Consider the following 18922-nt stretch of genomic DNA (forward strand, 5'->3'; position numbering starts at 1 on the left):
GAGATTATAATTTAATTATAATATTTCTCCCTCCCTTTCCTCCTCCAACCCTCTCACATACCTCTCCCTGTTTGCCTTCAAATCCATAGTGTCTTTCTTTGTAATCAAAACCCTATGAAGTGTCATTGTGGTTTTAATTGACTATTACACAGTGATTAGTGAAATTAAAATTTTCTTTATATATTTGTTAGATTTTCTAGCTCTTCCCAGAGATACCCCCCACTGATTACAGTTCTCTCTCTTGCCTCCCTCAACATACTTGACCCCTCCTGTTCCCCTCCCCACCCCATCTCCCACCCAGTTCCCTCTCTCCATCCACACTAGGATCCACTTTATTTCTCTTTCTTAGTGAGATTTAAGCACTTTCTAATAAGAAAAGTGTTCTCTTTTTTAAAAAGATTAATTTATTATATATAAGGACACTGTAGCTGTCCTCAGACACACCAGAAGAGGGCATTAGATCTCATCACAGATGGTTGTGAGCCACCATGTGGTTGCTGGGATTTGAGATCAGGACCTCTAGAAGAGCAGTCAGTATTCTTAACCACTGAGCTATCTCTCCAGCTCCAAAAGACTTCTCTTAACCTGCACAGCTGAATGACTGAATGACTGAATGCCCAAGGAGTCACATGAGGTATCCCTCTTTAAGTACCATAAAGGAGAGCAGGACATCCTCACTGAAAATGTCTTTTCATACCAGGAAGGTTTCTTCATTATTATAGTCTCCCCCAGTGTTCCTGTAGTTAAATAACCCCCAGCTTCTATGATGGTCTTCCTTACTTTGAGTCACCAACTTCAGTATTACTCACGATTAAATGCAATGCCACAAGAACTTTCTTTCCTACAAGCCCTTATTTCCACATATTTCCACTTAACTACTGCTACTACAAATCTTCGCCAGATAATTCTGAAGATCGTATTCCTTCCCCAGAGCAAATGCATTTATTCTACTTCTTGACACCTTCAACTCCTCACCTACAAACCTGAATTCATATTATTCTTTATTCTCTAATTAAATTTACTTTTTCCATTAATTCAGTCCTTGATCATATGCTCTCACTGAGATTTTTTTTGCAGGATCTCGTGGACACAGACTTGATGAAATAATTATATTTTCTAAAAAGAAAAGTACTCTCTTAATGTGAACAGCTTCTGATCGAGTAAAGACTACTTTCTCACCTAGTCAGATGAGGTTGTCCTTATTTAAGTACTGTGAGGGAGGTGGGAACAATATATCAGAGGACACACATACATACACACACACACACATACACACACACACACACACACACACACACACACGCACGCACCTTCTCACAGTACCATGTAGAACTCAAATTACGTGAAAGCCTAAATCAATCTGTCCCCAGAGGATGTCCCACACCACTTAGAAAAGTTGCAGCTCATTACTGAATTGTATCCACCAAAAAGTCCAAAAGTCTTGTGCTGAAGCTCTAATCACCAGGACTTCAAAATATGGTTGCATTTAGATATAAGCCATCAAAGGAGTCTCACGCACAGGCTCCAATCCAACATGCCAACTCCAAAAGAGATTGACCCCCTAGAACTACAGGAGCCCAGAAGAAAGACAGACTTAAGACATGAGGAAGTTGCAGTCATCTGCAGACACTGGAGGAGCCTCAGAATACTGAAACCTGCCAGTGTCCCTTCTAATCAGCCCAGAAGGTCAGTCTGTGTTTTACATCTCTGTTGATGCTATGATACCCAGGAAAGCTGACATTTCTGGGTATTTACTCAACGAACTGATTAAAACTAATAATTCCCTGATTTTTAATGCTTCTCTGACCAGAATCCCAGAGACAAATGAACCTAAATTAGGGAATTCCCTTCGTTTTTCCTATTTCTCTAGAAAACCACTGTTTTTAGTGAATCTTTGCTCCACTCCCCAAGACCTGTTCCCTTCTTCATTCTGTCAAGAAATTTATTCTTACAGATTAGCTACTTTATTGTAAGTGAAGAATCACTGAAACACATCCTGTAGTTACTGTGACCAGGAGTAAGAGTGGATCAGCCAATATTTGAAGGATATAATAGTTTTGGTATTACTTTCTAACTCAAACCAAATCTAATCAACGATTCACCTGTAAACAGAAAATGGCTTCAAGTAATAGGTGCCCAGCCTCATCCTGACTGGTTTATTTTATACTATATCACTAAAGACAGAAGCTCTAAGAGCGGCAGGCTGTGCAAAACAACATTTTATCACTTTAACCTGCTTGACTCAAGGCAGCAAATATTCTCAAATTGTATTTTGAAAACATTAGCTGCTGCTAATGAATTTGAAGGCATTTGGAAGTATCCACATATGTTTTATTAGGCATGAAAAATAGTAATAGGTGCAAACAGAAGAGCAGTTTTTGTAAGTAATCCAATCCTAGTTAACCTTGCATACAGGATGTGATAAGAGAGTCTAGAGTGTCGGAACTAAAGGCTGTTGGAGTTGTACTGACCTTAAGCTTACAATCTCCTACTTGAGAGCCCTCTCCTAACAGATAGAGGCTCATTACCACTGAGCCTCCAGTCTATCATCTCTAAAACATGAATAACAGCAATGAACTTTCCAGGACTACTCTGAAAGAACATCAACAGACAAACACATTGTGTGGGCCTTGACCATAGTAAGAATTGAAATGTAAACTACATGTCATTTCAGAACTACTTTTAGTATTATTAAAGTCTTTGATTACTGAAATTATGTTTTAAGAGTGAATTAGTTTTAAATATGACTGTATTAATACTCACATCAGCTTGATAAAGAAACTGGAAGCAGCGGGAAAACATAGCACACACAGAATATATAACTTTAGGAATTTGATGAACGTTGTAGAGAACATGCCACACTAGTGCTTAGGGAGAAGTGGAATGCTGAGGGACTTTTTCGACTATAAACAAAATGCAAGCAAGTTGTCCACACAGCAGAGCAGCATGATTTAGGGGAAACTGATGTTGACTGGAACTGAGCAATAGCATACTGGCAAACCCTGTAGTCAGTGGAAATAACATGCCATAATCATGCATATTTCCATTCATTCATTCATTCATTCATCATAAAACAAAGTAAGTCACATTTGTGATTTCTATAAGTAATGGAAAGATGCATTTTCTTCTGTGTTTATCTTAAAATAATCTCAGGAGATGGTTTATCGATTTTAAATCACCAAACATCCCAGACACTTTAATGCTAAGAAAAAACAAAACGTTCACTAGAGTTTCCGTATGCATACCAAACTGACCAGGATGGCTTGGAACTCAGAGAAATTGGTGTGCCTCTGTCTCTTGAGTACTAGTATTGAAGGCATGTGTCATCTCATGTAGCCAATTAAATGTGTGTTTTAGGGACAAGCTCTGTGGTGGTTAGAAGGAGAATGTCCCTCACAAGTTGTATATTTGGACAGTTGTATATTTGCTGGAATTTCTTTTTTCTTTGCTTGCTTCCTTTCACAGTTTGTGGCATACACAGAATATTATTCACTATATGATATTTTATGTTTCTTTGGGAATCATCAAGTTGTAAAAACAATGCGGTTCATCTGTGATTATTTAATTTTAATTTTAGGCAATACATCAAATGCTAATTAAAAACAACAGTTAAAAACTAAACAAACAAAAAAACCTGTATAAGACTGGCTTGTGAGCCCAGTATCTGGAAGAATAAAGAGGATATCGAAGATCCAGGTCAGCCTGGTTTATGTCATGAATACAGGACATTATCTTATCTCAACATTCCTTCCCAAAAAGACACACACACACACACACACACACACACACACACACACACACACACACACAAATTATTTGCATAGGCATGTTAATACAGTTGACGTATAAATATATTTCCTGAATGCAAATATTGTAGTAATCGCCTTAATGCAGTGTTTTCTTGGACATAACATTCTTTCAAGATAGGGCAGTGAGTTAGGTCCTCTGCATCAGTGACTAAGGCTGCTTAGACTAGGGCCTTGCTGAATGAATGGAAAAAGAATTAGTGAGCAAGAGAATTCCATATACTTTAGAAAGGACAAATAACCAGAGCACAAGGCTGAGATTTGTAGTTCTCCAGGAGCCTATGCCAAGACTTTTTTTCAACTCCTTACAAACAATTTTTATAGAATACAATAAAATAAATTATGTTTTAAAATTGTGGAGGGAATGATACAAAGACATACAAGATGCAAAACTATTCCCTAAACATTGCAGAGTCTCAATTCCTTGAGCCAAAATGGCAAGCAGCCGCCCATCAACCAGTAGCCAAGAGTTTACTCTGAGCATTAATGGCATGGTGACTAAAAGCCTTCCTTAACCTACAAGGAGGACGTGACAGTGTAGTGTTTGGAAGGTTCCCTTAAGCTTAATGTAGAATTATCTCCTAGTACAATTACCACTTCTTAGAGTATTTTTTTTGAAATTTCATAATGATTTATTCTACAGATAGAAAAGAAAACCACACCAAACAGTTGTCAAGGATTTAGAAAAGAAGGCACTGTATTTGAGGTAAGGAAGAAACTCAAGCCACTTGAGTGACAAATGGAAGATGCTATAAGCATGCTTTTCACATCCATCTGCTCTGTTTTGCAGATATCCCTTATTTGTTGTGGTGCTGAAAATGACTAATTTACACCTACTCAACCATTGAACCCCTACTCTCTTCTTAATCAATTTCCACTACATGCTTGAGGAAAAATCTGCCTGTGCATAAGACATTAATTAAAAAGCACTATTTGTTCTAAAAAGGTATTATGAAGACAATTTAAACAGAAGTATAAAGAAAATTTAGCAATATTTTAGCTAAGTGTTTATAGGCTATATAGAGTTTTCAGCGCTAACTCGAGTTAGAATACAAAATGCCATCTCATGAAGTAGAAAAGGGGTTCAAATGTCAGGTCTGGAATTATCAGAGAAAATATGACTTAATAACATAAATCACGGTTATTCGGTTCTGAAAGAATCCTGAATATATGTAAAATTGCTTCTGAAAATATTTTGCTGTGTCACATATTTACACAGTGTTATGGCATATGACTTAAATAATGTCTAATACGAATGAACCAGACTTTTCTAACGGGGCCAAATAAGAAAGCAAAATCTTTCCTGAACACTGGCTGGGATCTAGGCCTATGTTTGAATAAACGAGCAAATGTGTGGATTCTTATGAACTAAAAGTGCACATAAAGGGCTGGAGGGATTGTTCAGCAATTAAGAAAACTTAATTCTTTGGGGGAAAAGAGAAAAACAAGTTTCAGTTCCCGACATCCACATGCTAGTTTATAAGCCTCTATAACAACTTAGTTTCGGGAATCCAAGGCTGCTGCACACACATAACACACTCACACACACTCAGGCACACAAATGTACACATAAAATAGATAAAGCTTTCAAAACTGAATATAAGCCCACAGTGCTAGTAAACAGCACTCCTGAAAATAAGAACAACACTACACATTGTTTTTTCCCAAAATAACGAAGAGAAAATGATGCATGAACCAAAAAAAGCGACAATGAGCCACAATGGTGTGCAGGTATTAAATCCTCCTATACATGGCCTATCTTGTTAAAGTTACTTTAATTTGTGTCAAAGATATTTCAAAGACAGAGAACAACGATGTTAAATAGATGGGCCCCAAAGATTGAGAACTACAGATGTAACTTGAAGCCATGTCATCTAAATATTAATGGGCTAATTTTTCAAAGGCAACTGATTCCCAAACACGCCCTCACAGACACACTTACCCTCACAAGGAACTTATCCCTCACCCCTTGATAGGTTTGGGCGGGGGATGGTCGCTGAAGTTTAACTCAGAATAATGAAGCGATGGGGTCTGAAATCCAAAGCCCACGTGCTCTTATTAAATTCCTGTTCCATAGGGTTTTATTCACAGACACTAAGTCACTTTAATTCTAAAACACAGAATTTATTTAATAACTTACAGACTGAAGGCACTTCATTCTATATATCACCTTTAAATATTAGTTTGGATATATTTGCTTCATGATGGGTCATATTTGTAGTTGAAACCACAAAGAAAAATTAATCCTCAGAATTAATAGAAAATTAAAAAAGAATTTTAGCTTTTAATATTATTTCTACTTAGATATTCACGATTGCTTGACCTTTCTGCACTATATATTATACAGTATCACACAACCTAGAATGATGAAAAACTTCAATTAAAAATTATTGGATAAATGCACTATGGAGCCATGGAATGGTATGAGAGCAACATAGTTTACAACTCATGTAAAACCTGTACTCACTATTTGGAATTTGACAAATCCTATAAGGCAATGATCAGTTAATATCATCAAAATACCTGTTACCCTGTGCCCTCTACTGGAACCCAAAATGGAATTTTAATCTTTTCATGCCATACTTATGAATTACAAAAACTTCTCAAAGACCTAACCAGTAGTATGGGATGGCCTTAAGATCATACTATATCAACAATCTTTTGTTTGGACCTTAATTTTCTTAAATTGGACAAGTGTACAATTTTAAGTGAAAAAATGTTGAAGCATTTGTACTTTTGTTAAGAAAGATGCAAAGTCAATCCTGTTTTGATTCAGCCTTAATTTATCCGAGCTGGAGATTATTGTATATTGTAAATGGCAAATGTAGAAACAGCTGTATTTCAATTCAGCAATAAAATTAAATCAGGATAAATTTGCAAATAGTGGAAACTCTCTTGGCAAAAACCTCTCACAGGTATTGATTTTCATATTAATGTATCCTGGGAACACTTTCACTTAAGGTAATTTACAGGCAATACCAACAAAAAGATAAAGGTAAAAATCTCTTTGTAAAATTAATGTACCTTGCATTTAAAAAGCTGCCACATGAGTAAAGCTGCCGAAAATAAGGTTGGTCTTCCTGAAGGCAAAGCTTGGGTCTCGGTCTCTCCACACCCTGCCAGTCTCGGCACCCCACATTTATTCAATTTGCTGTTCTCTCATGCATATTCCTGTATTATAGTTACAAGTTCATAACTCTCTACCATACCCTTATAGATGCCTAGACAAGAAAATGTAGAAAACTTTGCCATGCCTATTGCTACTACTAAGAATTTTTGCCTTTCATATGAAAAACACATAAAACTTGCAAGTATGAAGCTCTTCAAACTCTTCCAAGTAAATGATCAGATTATGTTAGGAGACCTTGTGACCTCCGTCTGCTTCCAGTCATCATCTAGGCCAGACCGAACTAAGCATGTTCACAGTGTTTACTACCTACTCCCTGTGTCACTACAGTTGGGAACCCAAGCTTCATCGGTCACAAACGAGGGAGTGAGAAGAGCATTAAAACTGGTTTAGATGTAAGTTCTGATTTTTACGCACACTTACAACACACTTAAAAAAGAAAGTAACGCTATTAAGGCAAATCATTAGGCAGGTAAGTTCACAGTTTGGAGCTTATGTGCTTCTTGCTGGAGAAGTGAAGCATACCTTGATGTAGAGATAGAAATACAGTGGCAAGCTGTGGCAATAATTGTTTAATTTAATTTTATTTCGTTGTTTTCAGGTGCTATGAGCAGAGAATTTATCAGAATACTGAAAATATCTGGAAAAGACTTCAAGTCCACCAAGGAGGACCATCCCTGATGCACAATCAATATAGATCAATGCTCCCTATGTACATGAGTGTATCCGTGTGCATTTGATATATTTGCATGTGCACATATGCTATTGAGTAAGTATGGAGGGCAGAGAACAACTTAGGTGTTGGTCTTTTCTTTCTACCTTGTTTGAGCCAGCTACGATTTATTGTGTTACAAAATATACACCAGTATAGCTGTCCACAATAGCTACAAGGGGATTTTCTGCCTCCACCTCCCATCTTGTGAGTGTGAGGATCACAGATTTATGCTATTGTGCCTGGCTTTACAAAGATGCAGGAGATTTTCAGTCAAGCCATCATGTTTGTGTCAAAAGTCCTGTACTCCTGGATCCATCTTCCCAGCCTTTGGTACCATTTCTACTGAAATACAGCCTGTGCAAACATTATGTGCCCAGCCTCTTTATGTTCAAGTCTAGACCTCATCATGGAGAAAATCCCTTTGATGCAAACTTAGGAAACGCATTTGAGCAAGACTAAAGACTATCTCATCTAATGAAAATATAAGATGGTGTAAATAAGGATGAGGCAACAAAGGATGAGCAGAGAATGAAAGACTCTGGTTTATCTACATTAATGGATCTCAGAAACAGAAAACAGGTTATGATACACAGAATCTACTGTTTATTTTCAAATATTTTCTCAAACTAAGGAGTCAATGGGGACTGAATCCATGAGTAAATTAAATTATTAAATTATCATTCTGTTAATAATACAGTGAGTGAATGACAGCAATAACCTGAACAATTCTCACTGAAACCATCAAATGGCAGGGGAATGTCCTAAGAGAGAAGTCTCTGTGAAGATGTCCATTCCTGGCAATAGCATCATCTCTTTATATGTAGAACCAAATTATGAGTGAATTGATTGAAAAAAGGCATATTTGGTAAAGTGGTTACCTTGCTTCTAAAGAATAAGAACTATCAAGGTAAATTTGATATTTCTTAGTCAACTGACCACATTTTGGGACTACTCCTTAGTACAAAATGAGTTGGAATGGATTTCAATTTATGTTCTTAATAAAAAGTGAAAGTTGAAATTGAAACAATCAGAGAGTATTTTAAAAATCTATCTTGGCTATGCTCTGAAAATGAATAAGATGTAGAAAAAGAATCTAAAACCATGACATAGTCCTGAGATTTTTCTAAGACCTGAGCCGTGGGCTTCGTGAGAGTCACACAGGTGCGAGTGCACTTGTAACCCACGTGTATCTCTGCACGTTAAATATAATATAAAACTGGATTTCAGAGACAGGATAGAAATGACAGGGCATGTTTGAAGTGATTTCGTAATGATGATATACTGATACATTGGGTTAGTTGGGTCAGATAGTACATAGAAATGAGCTCTATCTGTTTCCCTTGATTTATTTATCATGTGTGGAACATGTCAACTCTGTTGAGATCTCGGTACTGTTGGACTCTAGAACTCATGTCCTGATGGTGTGCTCACTTCAGCTCCTTGTCTATTCTTCTCTTCTTTTCTTTCTCATCCTAGAATTGCACCAGTTTCAATTGTTGGAACTGGAGCATGTAAGAAACATCAAGAAATTCTGAAATAAAAGGATCACAAATTTGATAGACAGGGTTCTAAATTGAAATAAAACAGAATAGATATTTGTGCCAGGCTTCATTAATCCAATTTAAATAATTGTATAGCAAAAAAAGCATAGTTATTTTGTCAACCTGAGTAAAAAGATGATGTATTTCTTACATAAACTACGTTCATTTATTTTATGCCATCTGTATGTTTAGATTCAGAACTTTAAATTTTGAGTATTGTAAATATGCTACAAAAATTTGTTTATAAACCTCAGACTATGTATTAAAGTATAAAATGTGTATGAAATAAAGAACAAAATGATAAATATTGTAACTCTGAACGTTTTATTTTCATCATAATTCTACTGTTGCCTTTGCTTCTTTATTTATTCTCAAATTAGTCACTCAAAATATTTTAATGTTGATCGTCCTCTTCTTCAGCCCCTTAATGTTCCTTTTGCTCATCACTGTACAGTTCCTGTGTTACAGACTGATTACCTCATAAAGAAACAGGAACCAGGGCAAAACAAGCAGCAAAACTTGGGTGTTGGGAAAGCCTGGTAACTGGAGTTTGATGCCTGGAAATTGTGGACAAGAAAACTGATGCTATGAAACTGTCCCATGATCTCTATAGGCACTCTATATAATGCACACACATACCTACCTATCCGCAAGAAACACAGTAAGCTTCTGTAGCAGAAAGGCATTACACTCCAAATACGTCGTGTTCTTAATGATCTGAAGAACTATGTGTGTCTCTGTTTAATTATCAGCTTCATGAACCTTCTCATTACTGCCCAAGTCACTTCTAAACTCAGAAAGTGGACTAAACTTTGTTCTGTTACATTTTGCAACTTTTAAAAACAGACTCCCCCTAATTACACTGCCTTACTATAAAAACAAAAAAATAAGACACCCCCCATCAAATCAAACCAAAACAAAAACCTTCCTGAGTAAATACTACATGAGAAATGCTGTGACCACATAGAAAAATTATACTCGACTCTCAAAAGCAGGGCCATTATTAGTCCTAGTGACAGTAATGTTCATTCTTAACTGTCTTCTCCAAGTAGAAAGTTGATGTGAGACAACTAATTATGGAAGCATGCAAACTGTGTTAGAAAAATATCATTAATTCACACCCAAATCTAAGTGTCTTTTCTATTCTGGCTCCTAGGGGAAACCACTGTAGCACATACTTGTGCTTTAGAATTAACACATTTTTGGGTTCAGATATTATGAAGCAACTTTGTAGTTCTGAGATATTTTGCAAGTTACCCATTTGTTCCCCAGATCAGATTTGATCTCCTAGATCTGGATTAGGATAAAACAGTCAGGAACAAGATATCTAAGTATCTTCTCTCAGTGTGGTCCAGACTGTCAGTCAATACATCAACAAGAAGGAGATGGAGCAACAAAAGGACAGATACTACCCATTTCTTTTGGAACCAAGGCTTGAGACTAAAACTAACATGTGGACCACATTATTAAATATGTTACCAAATGCGCTGTGCATTTTCATCTAAATTGTTGTTGTTGTCGTTGTTGTTGTTGTTTTATATTGAGTTATTTCATTGCAGTACACATATTACTGTTTCTGGTTCCAATAAATGACCTCTTTATAAGTGACTGACTACATTTCCACATCCTATGATACATTTATTTCTGGATTACTGGAACACTATACAGACATAAGTAAAATGAACACACATATTTCATGGCTCTGCTCTCTTTATAATGTAATGGAAAAATAAAACCCCAGAAGTCACAAACGGAAAAAGGCTTAAGTGTTACAGATTATAAACTTGAAGAATTTCCGTTGGTGCTTTTTTATACACTTCTAGCTTTCCTTTACATTTTTTGTCCTGTCATGGTATTTTTTAAAAATAGCTTTTACACTGAGGTTCGCAGTAATTCAATATATCATCTATTGTCTCTTCCTTAGCTACATGTAAGCCTTACCACTCTCTAAAGAGCGCTCATTTTTATCTATATTTCATTACAAACCTAGATGCACAAAATTCTCTGAAGCTGCAGTTATTTCATTGTGATCCTCCAATTCTCAAATCTTAACCTTCCTGCTCTATTCACCTCAGAGGTGTCCTTGTCTCCTTGTCTAACCCAGTTTTTTTATTGTCATTCCACAGGACTTTGGACACCTGAATTATACTGTCTTTGTTTCACACAGTTCCACTTTGCAGACCTCACATGCTTACCTGACACCTTTAGTCACCGGCATTTTTGTTGACTGCATGTGACACAAATGTGTATTTGGCTAAGTTCTCAGAGAACTTCGGGTTAATCTTGACTTAACACTGTGCTTTCAAATATCTGAGAAGACAGATTAACTAACACTGGGATAGAAACACAGAAACTAGAAGCATGAGGTTATCATGGACCCCAAACAAGAATGAAGACTTTCTCTGGCAACACTAAGCCAGCACTCTAATTTCCTCAAGAAATGCTTCTGAGAGCTATGCAGTGAAACTCAATGTGGGCTTTATGTGGCTAGTCAGCGTGTGTAATTCATCAAGTAACTCTGTCTCTCACAAAGTAGGATGGGTTCATTCAAAAGGTAAGTCATTTAATGGCTTAGTAACTGTTAGAATTTTGCCTTTTAATATAATTTTATTTATAACACTGTGAATTTATATATTTTGCTTTATTTACTGTTTTATAATTCATTATATTCGTGCTTAATACGGAAATAAATCCCAATTTGGTAATTAGAACATCCTTCAAACTACCTCATGTTTCCACTGATATAACTAATTTACCTTTGAGTATTTCTCTTGCTTTCCACCATAAAACATCTGAGATTTAGTATCAAGAGATTTCTCTCCCAGAACTGGGTTTCTTAGCTGAGGATAGTTTCCCACAAGCCATGATATATTAGGAGATTTACATCTCCTAATGTCAAGCACATGGCCTTGAATTTTTTCACTATACATCGATAAGTGAATTGTTGAATGTGTCTTTAAAAGCTTCATAGTGCATTGTAATACTTAGAGATTATTCTTTTATTTGTTTATTTCGTTCTTAGAATAGCAGTACTTGTTTTTGGTTTTTTTTAATTTTGTTTTGTTTTTCTACATGTAAAAATTACGTTTATATTTCCACAAAATATCTCACGTCCCTGGGAAGATCATGTTACATATATAAAACATACATACACACATACACACCCATAAAATTTTAGGAATATACCTTTTTAAGATGTTACCACAGCATATCCAATATGATCATTATCTCATTGACTTGTCTAATTCTATTCTCTCTCATTTATTTACATTTTAAAATTAAGTGATTTAAACCACAGATGCAAGAAAATCTACTTCTTCAGTCCTTGCATTTCTTTGTGCCTATAATTTACTTCTATTGAGTACTCCCAACCACATGTATATGCATGCATGCACACACACACACGCACACACACACACACACACACATCTACATCCACACACAGTACACACATACTATTTTCAACAGCACTTATTTTTCTACATTGTACCATTCCCTTGTGCATCAGAGTAGAAAAATGCAGGTATTAATCAAATATATGGCCCAGTCTGTTTTATCTCCTCCTAAATGTTTTAATAACAGTTTTGTAGTATGTCCTCCTGGCCTTGAATCTTCTAACTTTCAGTCACAGAATGGTTATTTCTTCCTTAATTATTGCTGGAACTTCAAATCAGTATTATGTACAAATCTACAAGCAGTTTCTGATCCTCGAGTGTACAAGGGCTTTACAAACCATTTCAGCTATTGTTTTCTTTTTTTTTTTTTTCCGGAGCTGAGAACCGAACCCAGGGCCTTGCGCTTACTAGGCAAGCGCTCAACCACTGAGCTAAATCCCCAACCCCTCAGCTATTGTTTTCTAACACCAATTTCCAAGATACCCAACCCAGACTCTAACATCAGGTGGAAGATTTTAGCCCTTGCTTCACCTTGGCTTTTAAACAAGCGACTGTGCACATGTGCGTTGTATTGAAAAAGCAGCCAGGTTCACTCCTTCTTCATTCACTCTGCCCTCATTCTGCTTCAGGTTTCTCATTCCTGAGAATACCCACGTTTCTAAGCCCCAAGGAAACTCTTTTATAATAGAAGTTTTTCACACATCTGAAATAGCAATTAAACACAGCATCTTAAAATACCCTTTTGCAGTTGCACGTGTTTTACAATATTAACAAACAGATAAAAATGAGCTAAAAATGTCACATTCAAATAGGTGTAACAGTGAAAATCAAAGATAAAGATGAGGTGAGATGTTGTCAGACAGAGGCAACACCAGTATTTATAGCCTTGCCTTGGGACGGCAGGGATAGCTTGTTTGGTTACCTATCCAAAAGACTCATTTTTCCATTTCATACATCAGAGTTTGGAGGAAAGTGATTCACACTGCTGTAGACTTGAACTCAGCAGCTGTGATTACATGCCCAAGTTCTCCACATTCGCACATGCCTAGTAAACAAATACTCAACGTTTCTCACAGGGTTCTACAACGCAACTGCAGACAAAGAACAGTTTATTTCATCACAGTTTCAGATTTGCCTGCACTTAAAGAGTCTTGCATAAATGTGTGCTAGCACAGTCATTCGGTGAGATTCTTTAGTGATTCTCCATGTGATTCTACTTAGTGTTATTTCCAGCTTAAGTTCTCCCTAATGACAGATACAAAGTAATAAAAACTTACCAAACTACAGTCTCTGTAATGTATCAAGAGGAAACACATAGAGCTTATTTTGTACTAGGAAAAGCAATGCAACTCATAATCTAGTCTACACACAATGCTCATGTGTGCAAGAGGCAAGCCAGGAGATGTCGTTCAGAGTTCCCAAGTATTCCTTCCTCCTTTACCAGCCCTGTGAACTCTGGAAGGGTATTTATTTTTCAATGTTAGCTTTCTTCAACATGTGCAACAGGGATGTATGTACTTCCTACTCAGTAGGGGAACAAGTAGTCCCCTACTTGGGTAGTCGTGTTGCACAATGTCATGCTGGAAAATGGAAGTTTGTCCTCCTCACAGTGCCTGAAGGTGCTATAGGAACTGCTGAAGGCGATTGTCGCGAATCATCAATTCTGAACACTAAACACAGCAATAGGAAACAACCAGCCCAAAGGAAACCAGCAGTATTATTCTGCCAAGTCTGTTATGGAGATAGTCACATTCTGATTGCAGTTACTGTCAATACAACAAACATTTCCTGCCTACTGGAATCACAGGCCCCAATGGGAAAGCCTCTTCTGTTGTTTATTAAATGGACATGATATGCCTGTCAAATTCCCTTATGGATAAATTTTTACTCATGATAGCAATGCTGTCATATTTAGTCAAAGAAGATCTTTGGTAGTGGTGGTGGTGGCAGTGGTTTTTTGTTTGTTTGTTTGCTCCAGTGGTCAGTACTGACTGCAGAGCCTCATAATTGGTCAAAGTACAAAGAATAAATGACTGTTTGATGTCAATCCATAAGGGACACTTTCCTAACATCTCCATAAGCCCTTCCCAGTGTAGGGAACATCACAGAAGGGCAGTTAGAAGAAAGAGCTGAGGGAAGGGAGACCTGAAATAATACTGACTTCCAGCTATGACAAGGCTGTAGACGTTAACTCAGCAGTGATCATATACCTAGGCTCTGCATGTGACTGGGACTATCTACATGCTGTCTTCGAAGGGCTCCTCCTGTGTATATGCATAGATAATGGTTACTGGGACGGATAGAAACTTCCTTTATTGATAAGTCAGTGGTAAGGGGTCTACATTTCTGTAAAGAAGCTATCACTGTGTTCCTGTCAATAAACTGAGAGCTTCACTGGGACATACACACACAGACACACATATATGCACAGACACACACATACATGCACACATGCACACAAACACACAGATCGACACACACACAGAGACACACACAAAGACAAACACACAGACACACACACAAACTCACACAGACACACATAAACACACACCAGACACACACAGAAACACACACAGACACACCCACAAACACACAGACACACACACAAACACACACACAGACACACACACACAAAGACATACACACAGACGCACAGAAACAGACAGCAGAGGGAGGAGATTAATAAAAGGAGAGGACAGGAGAATTGGGATGAATATCATTGAAATATATTGTGTACATGTATAAAAATGTCATAATGCATATTACTAATATAGCTATTTTTAATATAAGCTAATAACATGTTTTAAATGAAATGTTAGTTCTCTTCGATTTTGTTTGTCTTTAACATCAAATAAGAAACTAATAGCCTTTCTCTATCCCTAACAAAATTTCTGGACTACCCAGGAATATGTTGCATATATATCAAATATAGGTAAATATCTTATCTACACTCTTACATTATATATAAATACAATTAATTTGCAGTGTGAAATTGAGGGAAAAAACTAACTAGTGTACTCCAAACAAAAATAATATTAATTGGTGAGTTTAATTATATTTTACCACAGATATATTGTGCGTATAAACTCTATTTTTTCATTATTGCCCATTTCAGGAAATGAGAAACCAGGACAGTGTTCCCATGCCCTTCATAATTTCCCTCGCACTTAGATTTAAACATGGTAAGAGAAGTCTGGCAGTGTTGACTGCAGGTGAGGAGTCTCCAAGGACATGCCAGAGGACATATATCCTAGACAATGTTCTGGCACTTTTGTCTCTGTTCTAGTAATAGAGAACAAAAAAGGAAATTAACCTGAGTAAGTATCAGAAAAACATGAAGATAATCCAGTGCAAATAAAGATTTTTAAGTTTCTGAATTAACTAGGAAGCACAACATCAATTTTCTTAAATACAAATTTAGTGATTAGCATAAGTCTGAGAAAACAAAAACAAAAAAATTCATAGGTACCTCATATCTAACAAAAGTTGACCATAACCAAATCAAGTCTATGTCTTATGCAAATAAAACTTTGTAATAAGTGGAAGTCCGTGGCTGAGGTGTTCAGACCTACCCAGGTGCTGAGTCTGTACTAAATACAGAAGCAGTACTGCATCACCAACAGAATCACAAGGTTCTGCTCTGTGATTATTTCTTTGTGATTGTGATACAATAAAATGAACTATTTCACTGTCTCTACTAGGAAAGATTATATTATTGATGTCAAGCACTAAAAATATATTAGGTAAAAAACATGATAAATTATGAAAGTCTAAAAACATTTTATATAGTTAACTTGAAAAAATGATTAAAAAAATAAGATGTTAATAACAATTTTGGCAATCAGTGAAGGAATTTTGTAAACTCAACTTTTCTTACTTTATGGAACCCTATAATCAATAGAAAAAAAAACTAATCAGTGTTCCCCCAGTATGTCATAAGCTAGTTTATGTTTCTTTATGGTCATGCAGTAACAGTCATGACCAACCATGCTGTTAAATAACCTATTTTGAGATACAGTTAATCCTTCTTCTACAATAAACTCTAGAATTCCTTATTATTGTGATAAGAATTCTAAATATCCATTTCACTTGCATTTTCCCTCCATAACAGAGCTTTAGTAGACTTCAAGTCTCGTTTGATCTGATGCACTACCTAATGACTTACAATATCAGTTACCAAAGCATGGCCACATCTCACTCAGTGGAAACCTCTCAAATACAAGCACATCACATACCTTTTACTCTCTTATCCGAAGCATAATGTTTTACTTGAGAAATTCACATTCAAAGGCTAGAGAAATGGCCCAGACGTTAAAAGCATTATCTGTTCTTCCACAGGACCAAAGTTCAATTCTCAGCACCTACATGATCATTTATAAAAGTATTTAACTCTAGTTCTAGGGGACCTGGCACCTGCTGCTGGCCTCTGTGGACACCAGACATTCGCACAATGAACAGACACACATGCATATAATGTGTCTGTAAAATACAGCAAAGTACTTTTTAAAAACAGAAGTATATTTTATTGGTCTGAGAAAATACACATTTATGATAGTTCAAATTATTCTTGTATTTATTTTACATTATTTTCAATTAAAATATGAGAATTCATATTTACATATTCTCTTCAAATAACTAGTCTTTCATAAAAATTAAGACATCACTTTACAGCAAAGTAACATACCTTCTGTAGTTAAATACATTACTGAATATATCTACAGTGATTAAAACTTTTTTAACTTACATATAACACCAATATAATGTAGGTAAATTGGCACAATCTCAGAGGAGAAAAAAACAAATTACCAACCTGATTCTAAACATAAGAAGAAATTTTATTGAAAATTATGTTAACAGCAAAAAGTTATTTTAAATATATTTGGACAAAACACACATACAGGACTGAACACCAAAAAGATTTTGTTTTTCTGCAATGTTTGCAGTCAAAAGAAACTATAAATAAATTAATCCATTGTTTTTAGGAATGCTAAGAATATATATTGTAGAGAAACATTCTGGGAAATTTAACAAGTAGTTTTAGGTTTGTGAAAATTTCATCACAAAATTTTAAAATAGTAGAGGTTCAGTAAACAGTTATTCCCTGTCCTTTTAACTGGCAAATGCATTCTCTCTCTCTCTCTTTTTTAAATAGTACAAAATAGCCAGTGATAAAAATGAAATGGATGACTAAGTTGATGAGAAGTCTGTTGGGAAGCTGGGTCAATGAATAAAGCATGTATTTTCCCATAAGAAACCAGTAGGCGGTGCCAACTCTAGTACATTACCTTCCACAGCTTTAAACCCCAAAACTGCACAAGAGAAGATCAGTGACAGAGCTGCACTGTTGCTGGCTCGCTTAGGGGAGGTAGGGGTTAGAATGATTTGGAAGTCACAGATAAAAATGTAAAATAAATATTTTATACAATGAAAAGTAAACATTAAATAAATGAAGCACAAGAACACAACAGGCACGGTCTCCATGTAGAAGGTTGCCACTGGAAACTTCCCTCTCTGCAGATAACATCTCTGATTTCAGTCTCGTGTGGGAAAAACTCGCACTGTAAATTAGCTGGCAAGTCTCAGAGGAGAGAATATAGCGAGGCTGGGACAAAACCAGCCGGCTAATGGGTAGCCAGGGTTACTTACTCACACAGTTTATGTCTTTCTCCCTCACTCTGACTCTTTTTGTTCTGTTTTGATTTTCAGAGAATAAAAGTTTTGTCAGTACATGACCTATGAAAAGTATCCACACACATCATTTTAAATGAGCTTTTCTACATATGTAAAACAAAATGATTGAAATTTAAAAAAAATCATAGTATACTGTAAATGTACATTGTATACAGTATTGTATAGCATATTGTAATACTCATACTTTGATAAGTATTTTGTTTGCTGTCTGATCCACATGAAAGTGTGTGTTTAAGCTATGATCTCACAGTACAAAATAGGAAATTTCATATTTTTGTTTAGAGTTATAATACAAGCCTCAATTTTACAACTATGCACTTCAAGCAATTGACTGGTGTTTACAGGGAGTAAAATGATCGTTTTCTCACTCAAAAATACAATGAGACTTCTTAATGAGAAGTTGCCTGGCCTTAGACGAAGGAATGAATGAACCACCTCATATGTATGCAACTTGCAAGGATCTTAGAGTTATACAAGTGTGGTACAGGTAAAATGCATAACTTCCTCGCTATTGCATTAGAATACCTCCCTTGGATTCTTTATTATTTCACTGCAAAGCATAAAACACAAACATCAAACTTTTCATCTCACAAGCTGCACATATAGAAAATTCAATAAAATATTCTGCTAGAAAATATATAGAATAA

The 18922-nt window shown here is 36.1% G+C and overlaps 1 protein-coding gene across 7 annotated transcripts in view; it reads right to left on the reverse strand.

The window, feature by feature from the left end:
• The window catches only part of Ralyl (RALY RNA binding protein-like), a 791470-nt gene that overhangs the window by 770322 nt on the left and 2226 nt on the right, over positions 1-18922 (reverse strand). The gene's annotated exons all lie outside the window — the stretch shown is intronic.

The sequence above is a fragment of the Rattus norvegicus genome, chromosome 2, assembly GCF_036323735.1.
Source record: "Rattus norvegicus strain BN/NHsdMcwi chromosome 2, GRCr8, whole genome shotgun sequence".
Classification (NCBI taxonomy): Eukaryota; Metazoa; Chordata; class Mammalia; order Rodentia; family Muridae; genus Rattus; species Rattus norvegicus.